The following is a 19105-nucleotide window of genomic DNA, read 5'->3' as shown; positions in this document are numbered from 1 at the left end:
TAGCAGTAATACTCCCCAGCAGGCAACCAAGATTCAGTGTTCTTCTATTTATTATTACTCAGTCAGCAATTTTTGCAGGAAAAGCTATCGACTTAGAGGAGAAACCACATGTAAGGAAAAAATACAGCTTTTCTGGAAGATGCATTTTAAGTGAATCAGACCAAATAAATAAAAAAGCAGTGAAAAAGCAAACAAAGCATATCCTGGCTCCTGCTGTTTGTCTGGATGCTGTATGTGTACAGCTGTAGTCACACAGAACACTCTCTTGCAAAAAACAGAATTTTTTTTATTTTTAACTTTCTGTAGCCCACTAAAAAGTAGAGAAAACAGTAAACAAAAGGTCTGAAAAAAGTACATGCTTCAGTAACTAAGACACTGTAAGGAAAGGATCAGCACTGGTCCTAGAAGCCTGAAGCAAATAAGACACTTCATTTCTCCACTAATGCAGGAGGCAGGGTACACCAAGGATACAAGGCAGAGATCAAAACTGAGCTCATGCTGGAACATCTCTCAAAGACAGTAACAAGCTCACATACATATGCATGCTAAATGCAGGGTGTCTGCTGAGAACTTCGTCTCTTTACCCATCCACTTGGATGCCTGGATATCATGCAAATAGAACATTATCGGGGGTAAAGAGGGTGGGGAGAGAAAAAAAAAAGCCTAAACCCCTAATATTCAAGACTACCCAATACTTTTGGTAAAAAAAAAAAAAGTACTTTATTTTAAGATACATTGAAATTAAGGTTCAAAGTTAAGGTTCTTTGAAAAAGACAAAACTCACATAAAAACAGGGAAAAGAGTCTCACCTGTAGTTTTGGAATCTAAGGGCGTTCCTTTGGAATGCATGGGTGAGGAAAAGACAGTAGAAGAAAGATGTTATAGTGCTATTGAAAAACAGTCATCATGGGGGTGTAGTTGTGCTTTTCATAGGGTTTGGGTTTTTGTTGAGTCTTGGACGTTTGTTGGTTTGCTAGGATTATTTACAAAAAAATTCATGACCATCAGAGATAGGATATTAGGAACAATGAAGGACTATGGATGTAATAATGTATTAGAAAATCCTGCCCCAATCTTTCCCCTCCTTTTCCAAGATCATTCAGAGAAAAGTGAGAACAAGTTCTTAAAGGATTAATGCTAGCTTTAGGATTATTTTCTCTACTTATAATTATCAAATCAAAAATAACAAAATTCAAAAAGCAGGGGGAGGGGTTCAAGAGAAAAAAAAAATTCCTCCTTCCCATCTCCCTTTCCAATCTCAAAGAAGAGAAATTGTAACAAATAACTGAAAATCCTTAGAAAAGGCAATCTGGCTCTTAAAGTGAAGGGACACAACCCTTTCCCCTAGAGTCAACAAAGACTCTGGTCAAGGCACACTGAGTTGAGCCGCCTAAGGCTTCATCCCCAGCTTTGCTACAGACATTTGTGGACGAATGCCAAGGCAATTATTTCATCTATCAATTCCTATTTATTATTCAGGCTATTCAATAGAGTCTGCTACAGTAAAGTTTCAAGTCCTATGCTCCAAGAATGAACTTGCAGCTGTTGAAGAGTTGGTGTGAGAGAGATAAGGGCTTGAGTTTAGAAGGCTGTTAAAAAAAAAGGAAAATTTAATTCTAAGGACACAAACTCTACTGCAGTCAAAACAGGGAACAGCAGAACTACTTAAATTACAGCTATATTTTTTTTAAAAAAAGGCATTTGTTCATCCTTTCTTGGTTCAAAGCAACACAAATCCAAAAAAATAAATTTTGTATTGGCTTTTATACAAGGATATATTTAATTTCTTTTTTTACTTTAAAAAGGGAATGCTGCCTTAGACTCTGGTTACACCAATGTCTGAGAGTCAGTTTATTATGTAATGTATTTTAATATTGAATCAATGACACACCATGGGATGACACCTCTCTCTTGTTATACATGTAAACAATAAACGTGGCAACTCATACAACCAGTACAGCGGTATCACTTTGTGATAAGCTCACACAGTTTTGCAGCACATAAATATTTTTGGTCCATCACCACCCATGGCAAGGGAATGTCTTCCAGATGTTCATGGCTCCTTATAATCCATTGGTCACAGTCCATGCTACTTCAGAGAAACTTCACAAAGTGTCATATAGAGATTGCTATTAAATGATACTGATAAAGAACTTATTTTAATCTTTAAAAGATGAGAATAAAATACAGACAGCGGGATCCGAGAGAGACTGATTCTTGTGCCAGGAGAGAAAATGGGCAATTCAGAGGACAGTGGTGTGTGATACACACTAGAGACTAGTTTTCCTCAGAGCCCTCACAAAACAAACAGACCTGTAAGTCTAACATTGTTCAGGAATATATACATTATTACACTATTTGATATTATTTAGCATGACAAAGCAGGACAGCAGAGGAGATGCAAAACTATGCAAACATATATCATCATCAGTGAGAATAATTACATCATTTTAAATTTTAATGTGACTCCTATAATAGCAGTCTTTAAACAATTGCTAACAACATTTTTATTTTTTGTTTCAGTCTATTCTGCTTTACATGTTTACTAAAGCATATGGTTCTCTTCAGGTAGCAGCCCTTAAGCTCTAGCTGGGGTTTTTAAGTTATGTGTTTACCATTCCATTCCTCCTTGGGATCTATGTCCCTTCATTAACAGTAAAAACATGAAAACAATTCTTTCCTTTATGAATTTTCTAAGTTAAATATATTTGATCTGAAGTAATTAAGAGTATGTTACGTAGTCCCTGTACACCACACAATTCATCAGCAGAAAAGCTCTTTTTTTTTCCATAGCTTTAAAGACTTTCAACTCCATCATCTCCTTTTCAGTTGCTAGTTAAACAACCTCCAATACTGCATCTGTAAAAAACAGAGTAGTACTGTATTGCATGGGAAAAATTTAAGAGGTTCCCTTCAAAATTAGCTGAAGATACATTAAGTAAACAATTTTTTTTAAATCTATAAATAGACATCAGGCTAATAGTTATTAAATTCAATAATTTAAGATGATGTGCATGACAGCTTCGACCTCCAAAATAATTTAGTGCCTTGAGCTGAGATTAAATGCAGAACATTAATTTTTCCCTCTGGTTGTCAAGCCAACCAAGAGGCCCGTCAAATCTATTTAAATTAAGCCTGCATCATGTAATGATATTAAAGGGGATAAAATATTAATACAGGTCTGTGATAGAACATTGGACAAAATAGCTGCAGTAAGGCAGCTTTAATTTACTACACCAACAATCTGTCTTCACGCTGAAAGCAGGATTTAACAGTCCAAAGGAATACATATTTGAATTTATATTATATGCTAACTTATAAAATTATATTGATTTAAATTGCTGAGAATATTTAGCAGTATTATGTAGAACAAAAAAGTTATGATTCCCAATTTAATTCCACTTATGTAGGGAAAAAATAATATTGGATCAAAGTCATGATGTCTCTGTGTGTCCCACAAGCAGATGTTATTTCAGCAATAGCAGTATGGCTGCATCCATTTATTGCCAGCAATGAATTTTCTTCCTTCAGCTAAAGGATGACAAATGTCATTCAAAACTTCAATATTTCATAATATAAAAAAGGATTGAAAGGATAGGTAGACTCCCAGACCAAAGACAAACAACTCTGAATATTTAGGCTATGGGTACTTTATGAGAACAGTAAGGTTTCTGCTGTCGTTACAGATCTGCTCAAAAGAAAGATTAGTAAAGGGGAACGAAATAAGACGAGTGTGTGCAGCTTCCCAGAAAAAAAAAAAAGGAAATCCAAACCCTGTAGATTTAAATACGTTTCATTTCAATGATAAATGGGATTGGTCATGTTTACAAACAATACCACAAACATCCAGAATATATTCGATATCCCATTCTTCCACTCCATCACAGTTACTTTTATTTTTTAAATTTCCAGATCATTTACTGTTCTAATCGTTGGGATCCTAACAAGAATGCAGACTTGAAAATATGTCCTCTGTCATCTAAATTCAGAAACAATCCTGCACACTGTTAGTTTGCAAAGGCACTGCAATAAGTGTCAAAAACTGAAACAAGGTCCAAATTCACTTTATTAGGAGAAAACATTTTTTTATTACTATTTGTTTATATGATGGTGTGCCTCTTGTGCAAAATCTTGTTTCCTAGAAGAACTGAAAACCTAAAAAGTGAAGTTCTGATCTTAGTGGACTTTATTGCTAATCAATGGAAACGCTAAAAAAAAAATATACTAAGAAAGGATGCATAGAGTACTTCATAGAAAAAAATGGCAGGTGAGGAAAAGGCTGAGATTTACCAAGGCAGAGTGGGCAAAAGAGGATATTTGAGTAGGGTATGAAGGTAGTTGTGGCTATGAAGGTATTATATGAAGGCTCCAAGTTACCTCCCAAATATGAAGTTTTTTTTCACAAAGCTGGTCCATCAAGCCCAGTCAAGGTTGCTAATTGCATTTAACTGAAAGTCAGTAACTCTAACAGACCAAAACATTGGGCTGTGTGGTATTCCTTAAACACACATTCAATGCAAGCTCATTCAGCCTTAGCACATCACAGACTCAGAACTGATAGATGAGAACACCCAGGGTAAGCTGAATATCTAATAAATTGTTTGCCTAAACGGCTGCTGTAGAATGACCTTAATGAGCATTTCACTAGATATGCCATGGTCCATGTCACTTCTCATACCAGCTTTTTTTTGCTTCCTTTTTTAGTGTTCATCCATACTGCACAGAACATGTGGCATTCATATCCATGCCATAGACTCCACAACAAATCCTTTCCCACACACAGGAAGGACATAAGGTAAGTGGTTATGAACAAGGAATTCATTTATGCCTGAGCTGACAGCTTTGATTCAAACTATAATTTCTACCAAAGGAGTTCTAAACTGTACTAACCTTCACGCTGCAAGACCAAAGCAGTTACAGCTTTGACTACCATGTTCCTCCAGTGAAGGAAAGGCTTGACACTATTATACTTTGGAAAGTATTGGTTTGTCAGAACATCAGGCACTTCCCACTGTTTGATGGGACATAGAGGGCATAGGCCATAATTTACTAAGGATCATCCTTGAAGTTAAAAAAGAGCATTTTAGCAGAAGAAACGCTGCTAATTGGAGAGTAGAGTGAAATTATTAAGCAGAATCCACTTTTCAAAGCTATTGTTTCCATTTAAAGACTGGTGAAACTGATAAATATTGAGCAATGTGTAAAAGATACAGAAATTCTATAAAAGTAAGATGTGTTGGGACTTATTTGTTTGCTTACAAATATGTTTTGGAATTTTTTATAAAGTGGCTGCCCTGTCTTTTTGCCCATCCAATCCAATCCTATATTTTGGTCCTTTTGTAGCACTTAGCATCTCTCACAAATTAAAATTAAGTCAGCTATGGAACATAAAACGTTCTACATGTGTGTAGGGTCAGATATGCAGAAGATAAATATAAATAAAAATTAAAGAAAACAAGTAAAAGGGAAGCAATGCAGATGATACCTAGGAAAAGCTATTCACGCAGAACTAACACACCAGAAAAAGACCAGAAAGGAGAAAAAAATCACCCCCCCCCACAAAAAAAAAAAAAAAGCCAAAAAAAACACCAACCAAAAAACAACCTCACACACAACTAAAGAAAAGGACCAAAGTAAAGATTTCTGAGCTTGCAGATACTAAGTTTAGAGCAGAGGAAAAACACAAGAAAAGCACATACCGCAGAATAACCTCAGCCTTCTCCAAATATTTACTTCACCCTCATGCTCTGAGGCAGAATCTGTTCCATAGATACTTTTGGAACTATATGACCCTACACTTCACATTATAACTCCTGTGTAAAGACCACAACATCTAAATAGAAAACAAATAAACAAAAGAATAGATAACCATTTGCTTGTCAATTTGACTCTGTTGCTAATCAGTGGATGGGAAGGGTACTTTCAATTTTCTTGGGAAGTTCTGTTTAGCAATTTTTATACTGTGAGAATGTTTAACAGTCCTGCTTGCACTGAGCTTACATTTGAACATCAGCACTTGATCTCTGTGAGGGTTCTCCCTCCCCAGTGCCATGCAAGAGGTGCACAAGGCTACACAGTGTTCTACAGCCTATCTCAGTTTGCATCCAGAGTCAGTGCCAAGTTGTATGCCCAAAGGCCACCAAAACAGAACTGGGAGGTCTGAACCACAAGTTGCAACACACAGCAGCACTTTGACTGTAGAGAGCAGGGAATCAGCAAGTTGCTGTAAATTATCTGTTGACAGATTATTGGTTTCATCTTAAAGTTGAGCAAATTTTTTTTTGCTATATATTACCTTTTTACATTTCTATAACAAACTATTGGAGTGCTCAGTCTTGTAACATTTACAGAAGACACATAATTTTTATCTACACCTTCTTTTGGAAGGTGTGAAGTAGGTCTTGACCTGCTTTATATCTTGCATGATTTCTAGGCATTTTAGTTTGTCTGTTCAGGTATGATTGCAGGTTTGTCATTTGGGCACCTCCACACATTAAGAGCATTGTTGACATCTGGGCATTGTTTTTCTTAGAAGACAAGAGCACACACTTAGAATTTCTTTTTATGACATATTGACACCAGAAAAAATATTGTAAAGAGGAGTTTTATACTAGGATCTTAGAGGCAGTGGATCTGCAGCTGTCCACAATTGTACTGCCAATAAAGCCCATCAACTGTCTTCCTAGGAGATTTGATGTTTTTGTCATGATCTATTGCAGAATTTTGTCAGTTGGGTACCACATCAAAGCAGTGCCTCCTTGGATACATTGCTCCTGGATACTTTGATGAGAAGATTCAGAAGACTGAATATGACCCCATGTCAGAGGGGTACCAGGGACAATATCTTCAGGCAAAGAGCTCAAATCATTATAGGGCACCGAAGGAAACAACTGCTGCAATTCAAACAGCTGAATTTTTTCTGAGCATACCTGAAAGCAACAGCCATCCTAAAGCATGTCAGATTATCATTACTCTTTGTTCTATTTTTCCTTTCAGTATGAAATTAAATATCAAGAGACCTGGAGCTGGCAGAAAGCCAAGAGCAACTTCAATGGTGGTAGCTAAGAGCCACATCACTTGGATTCAAAGGCCAGCATGGATAATCTGTTCTGCACATCCCTGTGGAGGGGATAAGCAGAAAATCAGAAGATTTCCCTATTCTGAAGGCAAAATGAAAGGTAGAAAGTAATTTTTTTGTCTGTAACTTGGATCAGCATCACCAAATGCAAATTGTCTTTATCCTTTCATTTACCCCATACACACAATTCCAAGGAAAGGAAACAACAAAACACAGATAAGCACAGTAAAACACCTTTGTATCTAACAATGCAGATGAAACACTCACTGCCATTTTTACAAATTTTTGCAATTAAATTGTCCTAGAATATCGAGCTTTATTAAATACTGTTCAGGTTACTGGAACAAAGTCTCTGCACTGGAGAGACAGAAGGATCTGGAACAGAGGCAGAGAAGAAGAATGGCAATAACAGAGGGCAGTAGACATGAACAACCTAAACAAACCAGAACAGCACTCCACACATGGAGACGTGTCTTGCCTCTAGCTAATCCTGTTTTCCTGACAACAAATAATGATCTAAACCAATTTCCAAACTGAATTTCTTGAGGCTGATGCACACTTGCATCACTTTCTAATTTTTTGCCTTAGGCCCTGACTCATCAAGCAGTTTCAAATTCCACATGGTATTAATCAATGAATTATTCCAATAGCATTCTAACACTAAATATCTTTGGAAAAGGTCAGCAACAGATATCAAGTTGTGCTAGCTGTCACAATTTCATAATGTCACCACTATAAAACTGGAGTCAGCTGTTTATGATTCTCAAATGTGTGTTTTCCCCAGATGTACTATCAAAAGAATTACAGCATCTATGACAGTAAAACTTAAAAAAAGGATAGCTAACCACCCCTTGTCCTTAAAATGGAGAAGAACATATATTTAAACCACCTTTTAACATTTCTTTTAGTGCAGCAGAAAAGCTCTACCTACTCCCTACTTTAGAAAAACCCAAAATCTACTGTTGACCACACCAGTTTTCACATACTTAGATAACATTTACACTATTTACACAGTATACCTTATTTACATTCTCATAACATATACTCATTTGGAGGAACACAAATTCACATATTTTGAGTCAGTTCTGCTTGTGAGGTTTTCAGTAAAACACCTGTTGGACCAAATACACTTCTCTAAAATACATGATGTTACACGTTCTTACAGTCCAAGCAATTATGCTGTTATCAGTCAAGGAGTCTTGGATAGGATAGAGATGATGCTTCATGTTAATTTATTAATTAATCAGAATACTCTGAAGCATCAGGACTTTCGGCTCTCATTCCCAAATGGAACAAACTGCTCTACTTCCATTTCTGTCCAGCCTGTAGAAGAAAACAGAAATGGTACACTTTGAAACCTCCCCTATATATAGCACTTCACTTGGAGATACATCACAAAGGTTTTGTAGAAAACATAGTCCTTTTTCCCATTCTAGAGTAAATTTCTTAATTTCACTACTACTGACCAAGCAATTTTTTTCCCTCAAAATTACCTTAAATACAACAGACAGGGTAACACATATGGGGATTATTTAATTCATAAGGCATTTTCCCATGGCTCACTACTTGCAATTGATTGGGATCATCTACTAAGATATTCCACTCTGTAGACTCCATATATTACATTTTCAGTTCACACATTTAATGAGACATTAATATGCCTTGGCTAAAGCATGCAGTAAATGAAACCCAGATTTTTAAGCATTTTATACACACCTTCAGAATACTGCATATTCACTTAATGTCTGTGGAAAAGCAGTGCTGCTTTTGTTTGATGTCCTTAGAATAGCAGACCCATCAAAGTAAAGAATTAAACCCTCCAAATTGCTTTCCTGACAAAATACCTTGATTTCATCTAACATTCTGCTTTCGGTGCAAAGGCAGATCATCTCTTTCATTTTGCACTTTTTTTAAAGTAAGTTATTCTGTTCAGCTTTTCTTGGAGAACAATCAATATCAGGAAGAGTTTTTAATTTTTGGAACTGATGAGTTAATGGGCTCAATTATACCACCTTATGAACATTAAAAGTAATCAACTTGACCAAGGACTAAAACAAAAACAAAAACAAATCCCACATATATTTCAAAATTTGGCACAGTAATAGTATGGCCTTTGATCTATTTTCAGTGGCCAAGGGGACTCCCTCACCTTAGTTTCATAGCCAGCAGCTCCCTGAGGCACAAACACAGACTCAAGACCCTGACCCAAATATGTTTTTAAAACAAAGAAAAGATGATAGAAAGATAATGAGAAAAAATGTCTCCGAATCTGTCTCACATTGGTGTTGCATTTGCTTTAACTGTTTGGAACACTGAAAATCTAGAGCAAGTTTCTGCTTCACATCTTTTAGCTGGTTTTGATGCTCCATGAAACCACAGGTCACAAATAAAATGCAAATGTTACTTTTTAAGCTACCTTACAGCAGATGACTTGGCCAAAATTAACTAAGAGTTCAAGAATCCTATTTTAGGGAACCTCAGCCTTCAGGATGAGCTATAGTGGTGCAAGACCTGAGGAGTGAAATCTGCCCTCTGAACACGACTGACAGCAGAAACACAAGAACCTATAGGATAAGAGGGCAGCCAAGAAAATACTCTGACAAAATACTTCTAAGCCTCTGGCTGTTTCCACAACTCATTTCAATGAGTTATTTATTCACACAAGAATCTATGGTCTTGCCAAGATAGTCAAACAATTCCTTTCAGAGCAGGCTATACTAGAGAGTACCATTATGTACCCCAAAACTGTCTTTCAAACTAAATCCACAAGACTAAGTGAGAAACAGACTCAAAACCACTCTCTCCAAACAAAAGATGATACTGTAGTGCAGCCTGCCAGAATCAGCTCCTAAGTTTTCTGACCTTTCCATTTTTTTACCTATCTATAAAATGGAGGTTATTATTCTGCCAATTGAGAGAGAAAAGATTAATTAATGCCAGTGACATTATGGAAGTGGAAAACAAATAACTCTTCAAAGACATTTCTTTTTCCCATAGATATGGGGGCATTTCCCACATTTTCAAAACCTTTCCATTAAATTAAAAAGTTGCTGTGTTTTTCATTAAGTATGATGGTTTCAGTTGCATCAATTATGCCTTTAACAGCAACTCTGTCATAATTCCTTTTAAAAACAACTCAGGGTTTTTTTCTCTCTAGAGAAAGAAACATGATTTCCTACAGATTTGTGTTTCATGACTGACTGATATTTTTAACTGTGTTCTAAAAAACCAAGGCAAGGTTTATACAGAAGAGTAATCCCTTATTACATCAACAGACAGCCCTAAAAGAGAAGCACAGTTGTCAGCTAATAAACCTTTTTCAACAGTAAAGAATCCAGAGAGAAGGACATGTTTTACTGGGGATGCAATCCTCTAGCTTTTAATATAGCATGATCTAAAAAATTATATGTAATTATCAATAATTTGTATTTATGAATTATATAGAAAACAATAGGGTTGAGTTGACTGAACTTTCAGGTCCCTGTAACATTTAAAGGATGTTTTCATTGCTGAGCTACTTTATTTAATGAAATTTGAATGCTATCATTATCTTCTAGCTCCTCACCCTGCCAAACAAGTCAGTTGAAATTCTGGTTATTTAGGACTGCAGGTCAAAGAAAATCTCATGCAAACCCCAGGGAGGGAAAAGTATTCAAGACTGGATCTATTACCACAAACGTAAGTCAAAAGTGTTAGTGCTTGAAACATTTCCAAGTCAATTATATAATGAGAATCTGTACCTAAGCAAATAAAATTTCACATCTGAACTTTCCATTCAGATATTACAAGCATGTAAAAAACAATCTACAGTGTAGTGCAGTTCATTCTTAACATTGGCAGAAAATAACTGAAGTGACTGAAATCAGTGGTAAACTTCAGGACACTAATTCTATAGACAGTCGAGTCTGATTCAATACTGTTAAATCAGCAAACGTGATTTTTTTTTCTTTTTTTTTTTTTTCTGGCTGAGTAAGGACTACAGGATTCAGTTCTTTGCCACCTAAATTGGCATTTTGAAAAATGATGTTAGTTTGGTTTGCAACCTCAACTGACACAGGAAAACACTAAGATGAATTGCTAACATTTCTGCATGAGCTCTGGACAGGATGATGCAATATGCTGAAACAACCCATGCAACAAGAAGCAGCCCAGGAGCAAACAAACAGCAAAAGCAGCCCCTGTAGCCCATGAGTGATTAACTGCCTGCACTGATAAAATGGGGAAACCCTTTCAGTGCCAGGTAGTTGCTTACTTTGGAAACAAAATCTAAAACTTAACACTCTCCTAGTAGTCTGCCTAATCTTCATTACTGCAGTCCATGAGAATAGATTTGACTGTAAGGCACAAGGACAGATAAATGGGGACACTGCAGCATGATCATTCAAAGAAAAAATATATGTGAAAAATTTCAACATGATTTTCTGTACAACTAAGTAATCAATTTTCAGCAGCAAATAGACAGGCTTCTCCTTAGAATATCTTGTGTAGAAAAGTGAGATGAAAAAGAAGCTTCCTTTTATCTTTTCATGTTGTAAATTTAGCAATCAGCCGTAGATTTTGGGATAAATGTAAGGACCCTCCTGCCAGATCAAACAAATAAGGAAAATGGCCTTGAAAGAACCTAAAGGTATCAATAGAGGATGAAAACATGAATCAAGGCAAAAAATATCAATGAACCTGAATTGGTACTTAGGGTTGAAAGTAAAACAGCAGCTGTGTATATCCAGAAAACACACAGCAATGTAGAGAGAATTTTGGCAGGAAGCTAAAAAGCAATGTCATTGTTTATCCAGTATCCACTCCCTAATAATGGTAAGTGAAAAAATTTTCTCCAAGTTTTTCAAACAGGACAGCAAATCTTAGAACAAAGCCACAGTACTAGAAATGTTCCAAAGATTATATTTTGTTTTAGGTACAGTGGAACTTATATTGTCTGTTTACAAGCACTTTAACTAACCTTCAGTGAATACTGGACTTCTTTGCCTCACTTGTTTCACACAAATTAAATAATTTGGAGTTCAGTTTCCTGTTGAGGTTTAAAACAGAATGCCAACAAACAAAGAAAAACAAAGTGAGGTATTATTAATTAGGTAAAACATGAGCACAGCCTTTGGATTTTAACTTCAATTATTAAAACAAACTGCTGTATTATTATTTTAGCAAGTATTCTTCTTTTGCCAAATAGCAATTTATGTACCTTCTGATATGTCAAAACAGGACGGCATTGGTCCTCCAGAGTTATCACTAAATGGTATGAAAATTGCAATTCATGGACAAGATATCAGTTAGGCAAAGAGACCTTAATTCTTCAGTATGTCAGTTCTGGGTCTCACTTAATCTTTGTATAATACATATTACACAAAACCAAAGGAAGACACTGTGAGAAAATAAAAAGAGGCTTTTTCCTGTCATCACAGGAAAGATGATAATCAAGAAAGCAAGCAAGCAGACTAAAAAGAATGTCTTCACATGTGTTTCAGGTCTACAGACATTACACAATTTTTTATTGACACATTTAGAGCTGTCAGTGGCAAGTAAAATTAGGTTTCCTCTCTACATCAGACATCAGCTGGATTCAGGCAGATCAGTAGACAGGTACCTCATGTCATGATAAGTTTCAATTGAATGAACTGGTAAATGAGTGCAGACTGAAGCAGCTCCACTAATTGGCAAACTAAAAGCTCAGACTGAAACCTGGTAGGTTTTAGACCAGTGTGAGCACCACACATCATAATTGCTACCACTGACTTCAGATCAATATGAATAGGGAGCTGTGCTCCACAGAAAACCAAAGATCCTGCTTCTTTCATCATTCAGATGATAGATCTTGCCAGAAAATCTCTACAGTTTCCTTGCTCAGAAAGTATTCCCACATCCACATAGTTCAGACACATTCTCTAATAAGGTATTGATCCTTAAGCAGCAAGCAAAAAAACTAACAGACGTGAGTTTGCATCCCTGCCATATTCCCTCCTATTTCCCTTTATTGCTAAGCCACCATGCACAATTGCCACATCAATACTACTCTCCCTTATGAGATCCTTGTTTTCATTGCCTTCATACAAGGGTATTAGGTGTTAATCATTAAAGATGATTTCTTCCCCACCTCTTACTACCACTACTATCCCATAAAGGGTCTCCTAAATCTACTAGTGCTGCTTCTTTTCCTGCCTATTTCACTTTCCTAAAAGTGAACAAAAGCACTATAAAGCCTCTTCATTAAATGAAAACACAATCCTTTCACAATTGCTTAGGAAGCTGCCTTGCCCCATTGTTTCTAAAGTATTTTCAGGATACAGTTTTACAAGCCAAGCATGACTTGAGTATTGTGTGTACCTTAGCTGGGAGAACTGGCTGCTGGAGATGAACAGGCATAAGCTCATAAGCATGTTTTCTCTCCAACATTCTGATTGTTGCAACAGGAAAGTTGCAATTGCAAAAGAGGGTCCTGCAGAGATGAGGCAGTGGTGTTCTGAGCCAACTTCCTTTTCTGCCTTGACATTCGTGCTCAGTGCACCTAAGTCTAGAAAAGGGTTGAGTCCTGGACAGCTCACTAAGGAGCTCTATAACCACCACAGTTTCCCAAGACTTGCCCCCATCACCTGCTGGGGGGCTCCAAAGGGCTGAACACACAACACACTAATTACATGGCACATCCGGTGTTAAAAATCTATTTTATACACAGGGCATGCACCAGGTAAACTATAAAAGGAAGTGGATAGGTCCCATACTCATTCCCTCTCTTTTGGTGACCTCAGATCTGGACCATCCATGGCAGGAGGAAGGATATGAGACCTAAGGACTAGTAACCTTTTTCTTTCTCTCTTTTCCATCTTGATTTCTCTCCTTTCATTCTATCCTGGCAGGTACAGTGATTGTATTCTACCCCTCACTCTGTACCTGAAGTTTGTTGCAGAAGCTAGGAGATTGTTAAAGATATAAAAGTTGAAAGCTTGTTAGCCAAAACTTCTATGACTAAGAAACTGCTGTAATAAAGGCAACTACACATAAAAGCATAAGACTTCTCTGACACATGGAGTAGTGTCTTTATTCAGCTGAACACTAATTTACAACAAACATCATGACCACTTCCAGGCTGTGACAGCTGGTCAAGCTGTTTCAGATTTTGCTCATTCAGGATTGTATGAGGAAACTTGGCAGCCTAGGGATTTTTCCTCCATTACTCAATCTACCTTGTCTTTGACTAACAACTTAGATGTGTCTGCCATATCTGGCTAACGGATTTGCAGCATTTCACTCGTCCTGAAAGTTCAAGGTAGAAGGGAACTGCAGTGCTAAATGGAGGGAACTGAGGCTTAAAAACAGAAAAAGCATCAGTTGTCAGAGACACAGTACATGCACATTATTTATCTTCATCATCTATAAACTCTCTCAGCTCATCTGCTGGAAGCATAGCATGGGTCCAAGGCAGCCAACTGGATTCAGATCCAAGTTTTGCAGTACTATTGGTCTATCCAGAAAACTTCTGTCTTTAGATAGTGCTTTAAAAAAGGAGCATTTCTGAAGTCCTTTCCTTCTACAAAGTACACTCACATTGATCAAAATAAAGGAATCAGTCTCATCATCTGAATGCAACTTGAAAGGTACAGCTCAGAACATCCATCACTAATATAGCTCCACAGCTCCAATTCTGAGAGTATCATCAAAAACATTATGTTTTTTTCATTGGGTGTAGTTTTAAAAATCTAGCAAGATAAGTTTTAAAAAAACTTGACTGGATTGCCTTCTCTCATTAACAAGTCTGTCCAGTGCATGCTCTGGAAGTATACAAGCCATCCAAAAATGGAGGATCCAGCACAGGGTGAGTCCACTGTGGTTTCACACTCCAGAGATACAGAGCTAGATGAGGTCTGCCTCCTTGGGAGCACATTTCCAAAGCATCATTTCCATAATTTATTAAAATGGAACTTCACCTGCCTGAAGAGAAATATTCAGAGCAAGGTCAATGATCAGAACTGAACAATGTCAGAAGCACAAAGGTGAGATCCTCCCTGGTAAAGCAGATAAGACAAATATCTACATGAAGAAGCTTCAATATAAATTTTAGGAAAACACATGTAAGGTTCAAGACTGCCCAGGAGATGTTTATCTCTGAAGAACCATGGGAGACAACCTGGGAGCAGCTTCATTTAGCTGCCTGCTAGCAGAAACAAATGAAAGGAACACTTCAGGGTTAATCCAGACTCAAGTAGCTTGTACACAATATTTTTAGTGCTCTAAATCTATCCCAATATATAGCTAATGAGAAGAGTTTTACAAAGCACTATAGAGTAGCATGCATGCCTTCAATACTTCAGTCCTGAGGAAGGATTGATTCTGAGCAAGTCCTCATTTACAGGATCTGACACCCCAGGGAAGGTCACCACCATTCTGTGGTAACCCTGCACTGAGCAGCAGAGTGGGAAAAGGTTTGAAAGAAGATTAAATTGCAACATCAATATTTAAAACAAAGCCCACCTTTGCTTCCTCTGGACATTTTATCTCTTAATTAATAAGATATGTCCAGCTGAATGTGAACTACTCTGGTGCAGCAAAGATATGACACTACAAATACAGATTCACAAAAGTTCTGAAAATCAGGATAAATAATTTAAGAAGTCTCTGCTAGAAATTCCTTTCTTGAAGGGATTGATGAGGTGAAAATGCATTCCTCAGAGGGAATAAGTACCTGTGGTGTCAAAAAAGGCTGAGGAAAACATGGATTGCAATTAATTTCGGATATTACTCTCTGTAGAAGCAGCTTCAATTTCTGCCAATACTGAAAACAGTTCAATTTTTCTGGTAAAGGACTACAATTCTAAATCTTTTCAAGGTTGGTTGGTGGGGTTTTTTTTCTCCCTGCTAAAAAGAAGAAAAAAAAACCAACTATCTCTGTAATGGAACTTTTGAGGACCAGAATGACTTTTGCCATTTCTCAAAGCTGCGTGATAACAAAAGGTCACAGGCTGGCTCCACTTCCCTTGTATTTAACAAAATAATGTGGTTCAGAACAGAAAAGCTCAGCTTAAAGGTCACAACAAAATCTATTTTTCTTCACTGTATTATTCTACAGAATATTTCCTCAGAGTCATATTCCATGCTAAAGCAGAGTGAACAGGTTACAAAATGAATGCAGCTAACACTCTGCACATGTTGTTTTCTAGACACTATGACAACTACCACTTTTGTCTCTTTTCAAGTGGGGATAGGCAAGGACACTAAACTTCACTGGTCAAAGAAAATTTTGATGGAAAAGCGCCAGAACACTTAAGGAAGTTAATTATCATAGCAAACCAAATCAAACCTGTCAAAGTCATATATCATGACTTTAAAAGCTTTAGGGCACCAATTCATGTATTCCTGGTTGGAGCATTTCTTATAAAAAGCAATCAATAGTTACAAAAGTAGTTATAAAAAGCATAATCTGTTTCCAGGCCTAAACAAAATTTCCAGATGCAAGTCCAGATGCCATACCAGGCAAAACCAAACTTATTTTTTGCTGTTTGCTTATCTTCTCAACTTAAAGAGCATTGGAATATTCTGTTCAGTCTATTCCTTTTGTTTTGATTTCATTCCTTTGTAATCAGCTCTGAGCTAGAGGTTGAGTCAAGAGGAGAATTACTAGAAATGGAGTATTTTAAAGGCTTTCTACTGAGGATTAGCACAGACCTATATTGCCTGAAGGAGCCTTAGTGAGCAATGATACTAGTTATGGGTACCAAAGAGGGGACCATGAGATAAATCTTACCTGCACTTTTTTCTTTCCTTTTGAAAAGGTTGCCATCCACAGAATGCTGTAACAATGCAGCTTCATGAATAAAAGGGGCAGTACCCAGATTTTAACAAGGACATGGATGGAGACCATTTTTGAGTCTTTGAATCCTTCCAGTTTACAGACATCCTGTGAAATTCACCTTTCTGCTCTGTTTACTTCCTAGATTCAGATATACTAAAAGACACTAAATAAAGCTAAAACCCCAGCATATCATATGAAAGATCTTTTGTCCTCCTCATTTTTGTACTGTCCTCTTCCTCCCCTCGACCTTTAAAATAAGTCTCTTTGACATGGATTATGATTATCACTTTCTTTGAAAAGTGGGCAGGGGAAATCTCAGACCACAACCACCATTATACCACATACTCTATGAAAAAAGAGCACATATTTATGTATCACCAGAAAGTGATAAAAAGAGCAAACAAAAGAGAGACAATAAGAATATTCTGATGAAGGAGTGCAAATATGTGCACAGGTCTTCCATGTCTGATAAAAATGAAACACCTTTTGTTAAGAACTAATGACCTTTAAAAGCAGTGCTCTATCTACAAAATATTTCAGAGCAATACTAATCAGTACAATTACTGAAAGCTGATTTAGCAAAAATTCTGCTAGTCAACACTATAATTTTCCCAAAGAAGAATCAAAAGCATGGTCTGAACTTTCACCTTTCTTATCCAAATTAAAAGAACAAACACAGACCTTATTATGGGCATATAACATCTTAAATTCACACCAAATAATGAGAGCACTGATGCATAGCACTACTACATACAGAAACATACAAAATAAAGAACAAAAGCTTGATTTTTATTTTTTATCCACATATGAAGAAACCAGAATCTAACTCAGAGTTAACAAAGAATAAATATAAATAGCATAAAATAAATCAAACTTAGCTCCATACATGACATTTTAGATTGCCTGGACTTTTGTTTTGGTATTCCTGCTTTAAATGTGAGAAGTAAATAATAGTAAGTCTTTTCTTCCTTGAATATTTTACAAGTGTCATTTTATGAGCACTTTTTAAGCAAAAATAAATCTTCTACTATTAACCTAATTTAAATGATACATGCCTACAAATGTGGATATTTATGTCCTTTCTAGATAAATGAGTAGCCAACCTACTCAAATGTAGAACAAATTTTTGCTCACTTGAAGATTTTAACAAATCAAGAACAATTCCTAATCTTTTTTTCCCCATCTGCAGAGGGTTAAACCACGTTTAGTCATGAAATCAGGGTTCCAGATAACAGTCAATAGTATAACATGATGGAGATGGGAATTAGGTCAACTAACAACAGGACCATCCTGATAAACACAGTGAGTTTGTTTCAGGTAGCCTTCTGCTCAGCTATAACATATACAAAGTTTGGGTCTCTTTAAGGCAAATGAACTGAAAAGCAAATATTTTTCTTCCTCCTCACACTTATACAGGATCAGCAAAAACTGATTGGCCTCTTTCTACACGCACACTTCATACTCAGCTCTATTTAGCATCATGCCATCTGGGCCTATTTTTTTCCCTTCTGACATCAGCAAGCTTCATAATGCAGAGCAAATTTCCTTTGATGCTAAGGCTAGATCAAGAAGAATGAGCAGGCCAGCATGTTTTTCCACATTTAGACAACCAGATAAACTCCTACTCATCTTCATCACACACTGCTGAAGAGTCAAAATTCTCCTACAGAGGCTCAGTGGCTTTAAAGAAAAAAAACAGATGCAAAATTTAGGCATTGCTGTACAGTCAACAGTCCATTTTCAAATTCAGCAGCTGTCAGCTCCTTTGATATTTGCACAGAGTAAGCTATTCCCCTCACAGTTTGTTTGTTTTTTTTAATAAGAAAGCAAAGACAAAGCTAGATCACCATCCATACACCGCTACATAAGACTTCTTCTAGCCCCTCTCATCAGCAGCACTGCTTATCACAACTTTTGTGAGCATCTCAGAAGAGAAAGGTACCAGCAATGCACATTCATGTTGCCAAGCTCTCAGCTCCTGGTAAAACTCAGCCAGTTTCCAAGGTAATATCCCCTTGATTATTGCTTGAGGTTTGTGTTCCCATACAGAGCAGACTTCTGAAGACAATATCTAAATCTTCCTTTACCTTCACTGTATGATTTTTTTTTTTTTTAGTTGCTTATAACTTTGCATGTATTTTAACTACTTGGGTCAAAGTCTACAATCTTGTCTGAATTGATAAAAGTGGATTTTTTTTTTCATTCACTGCTGAAGCTCAGGTGCTTTCCCC

This window comes from Haemorhous mexicanus, chromosome 4 (assembly GCF_027477595.1).
Source record: "Haemorhous mexicanus isolate bHaeMex1 chromosome 4, bHaeMex1.pri, whole genome shotgun sequence".
NCBI classification, from domain to species: domain Eukaryota; kingdom Metazoa; phylum Chordata; class Aves; order Passeriformes; family Fringillidae; genus Haemorhous; species Haemorhous mexicanus.
The sequence above is the reverse complement of the archived record's forward strand: the minus strand, read 5'-3'. Positions refer to the sequence as shown.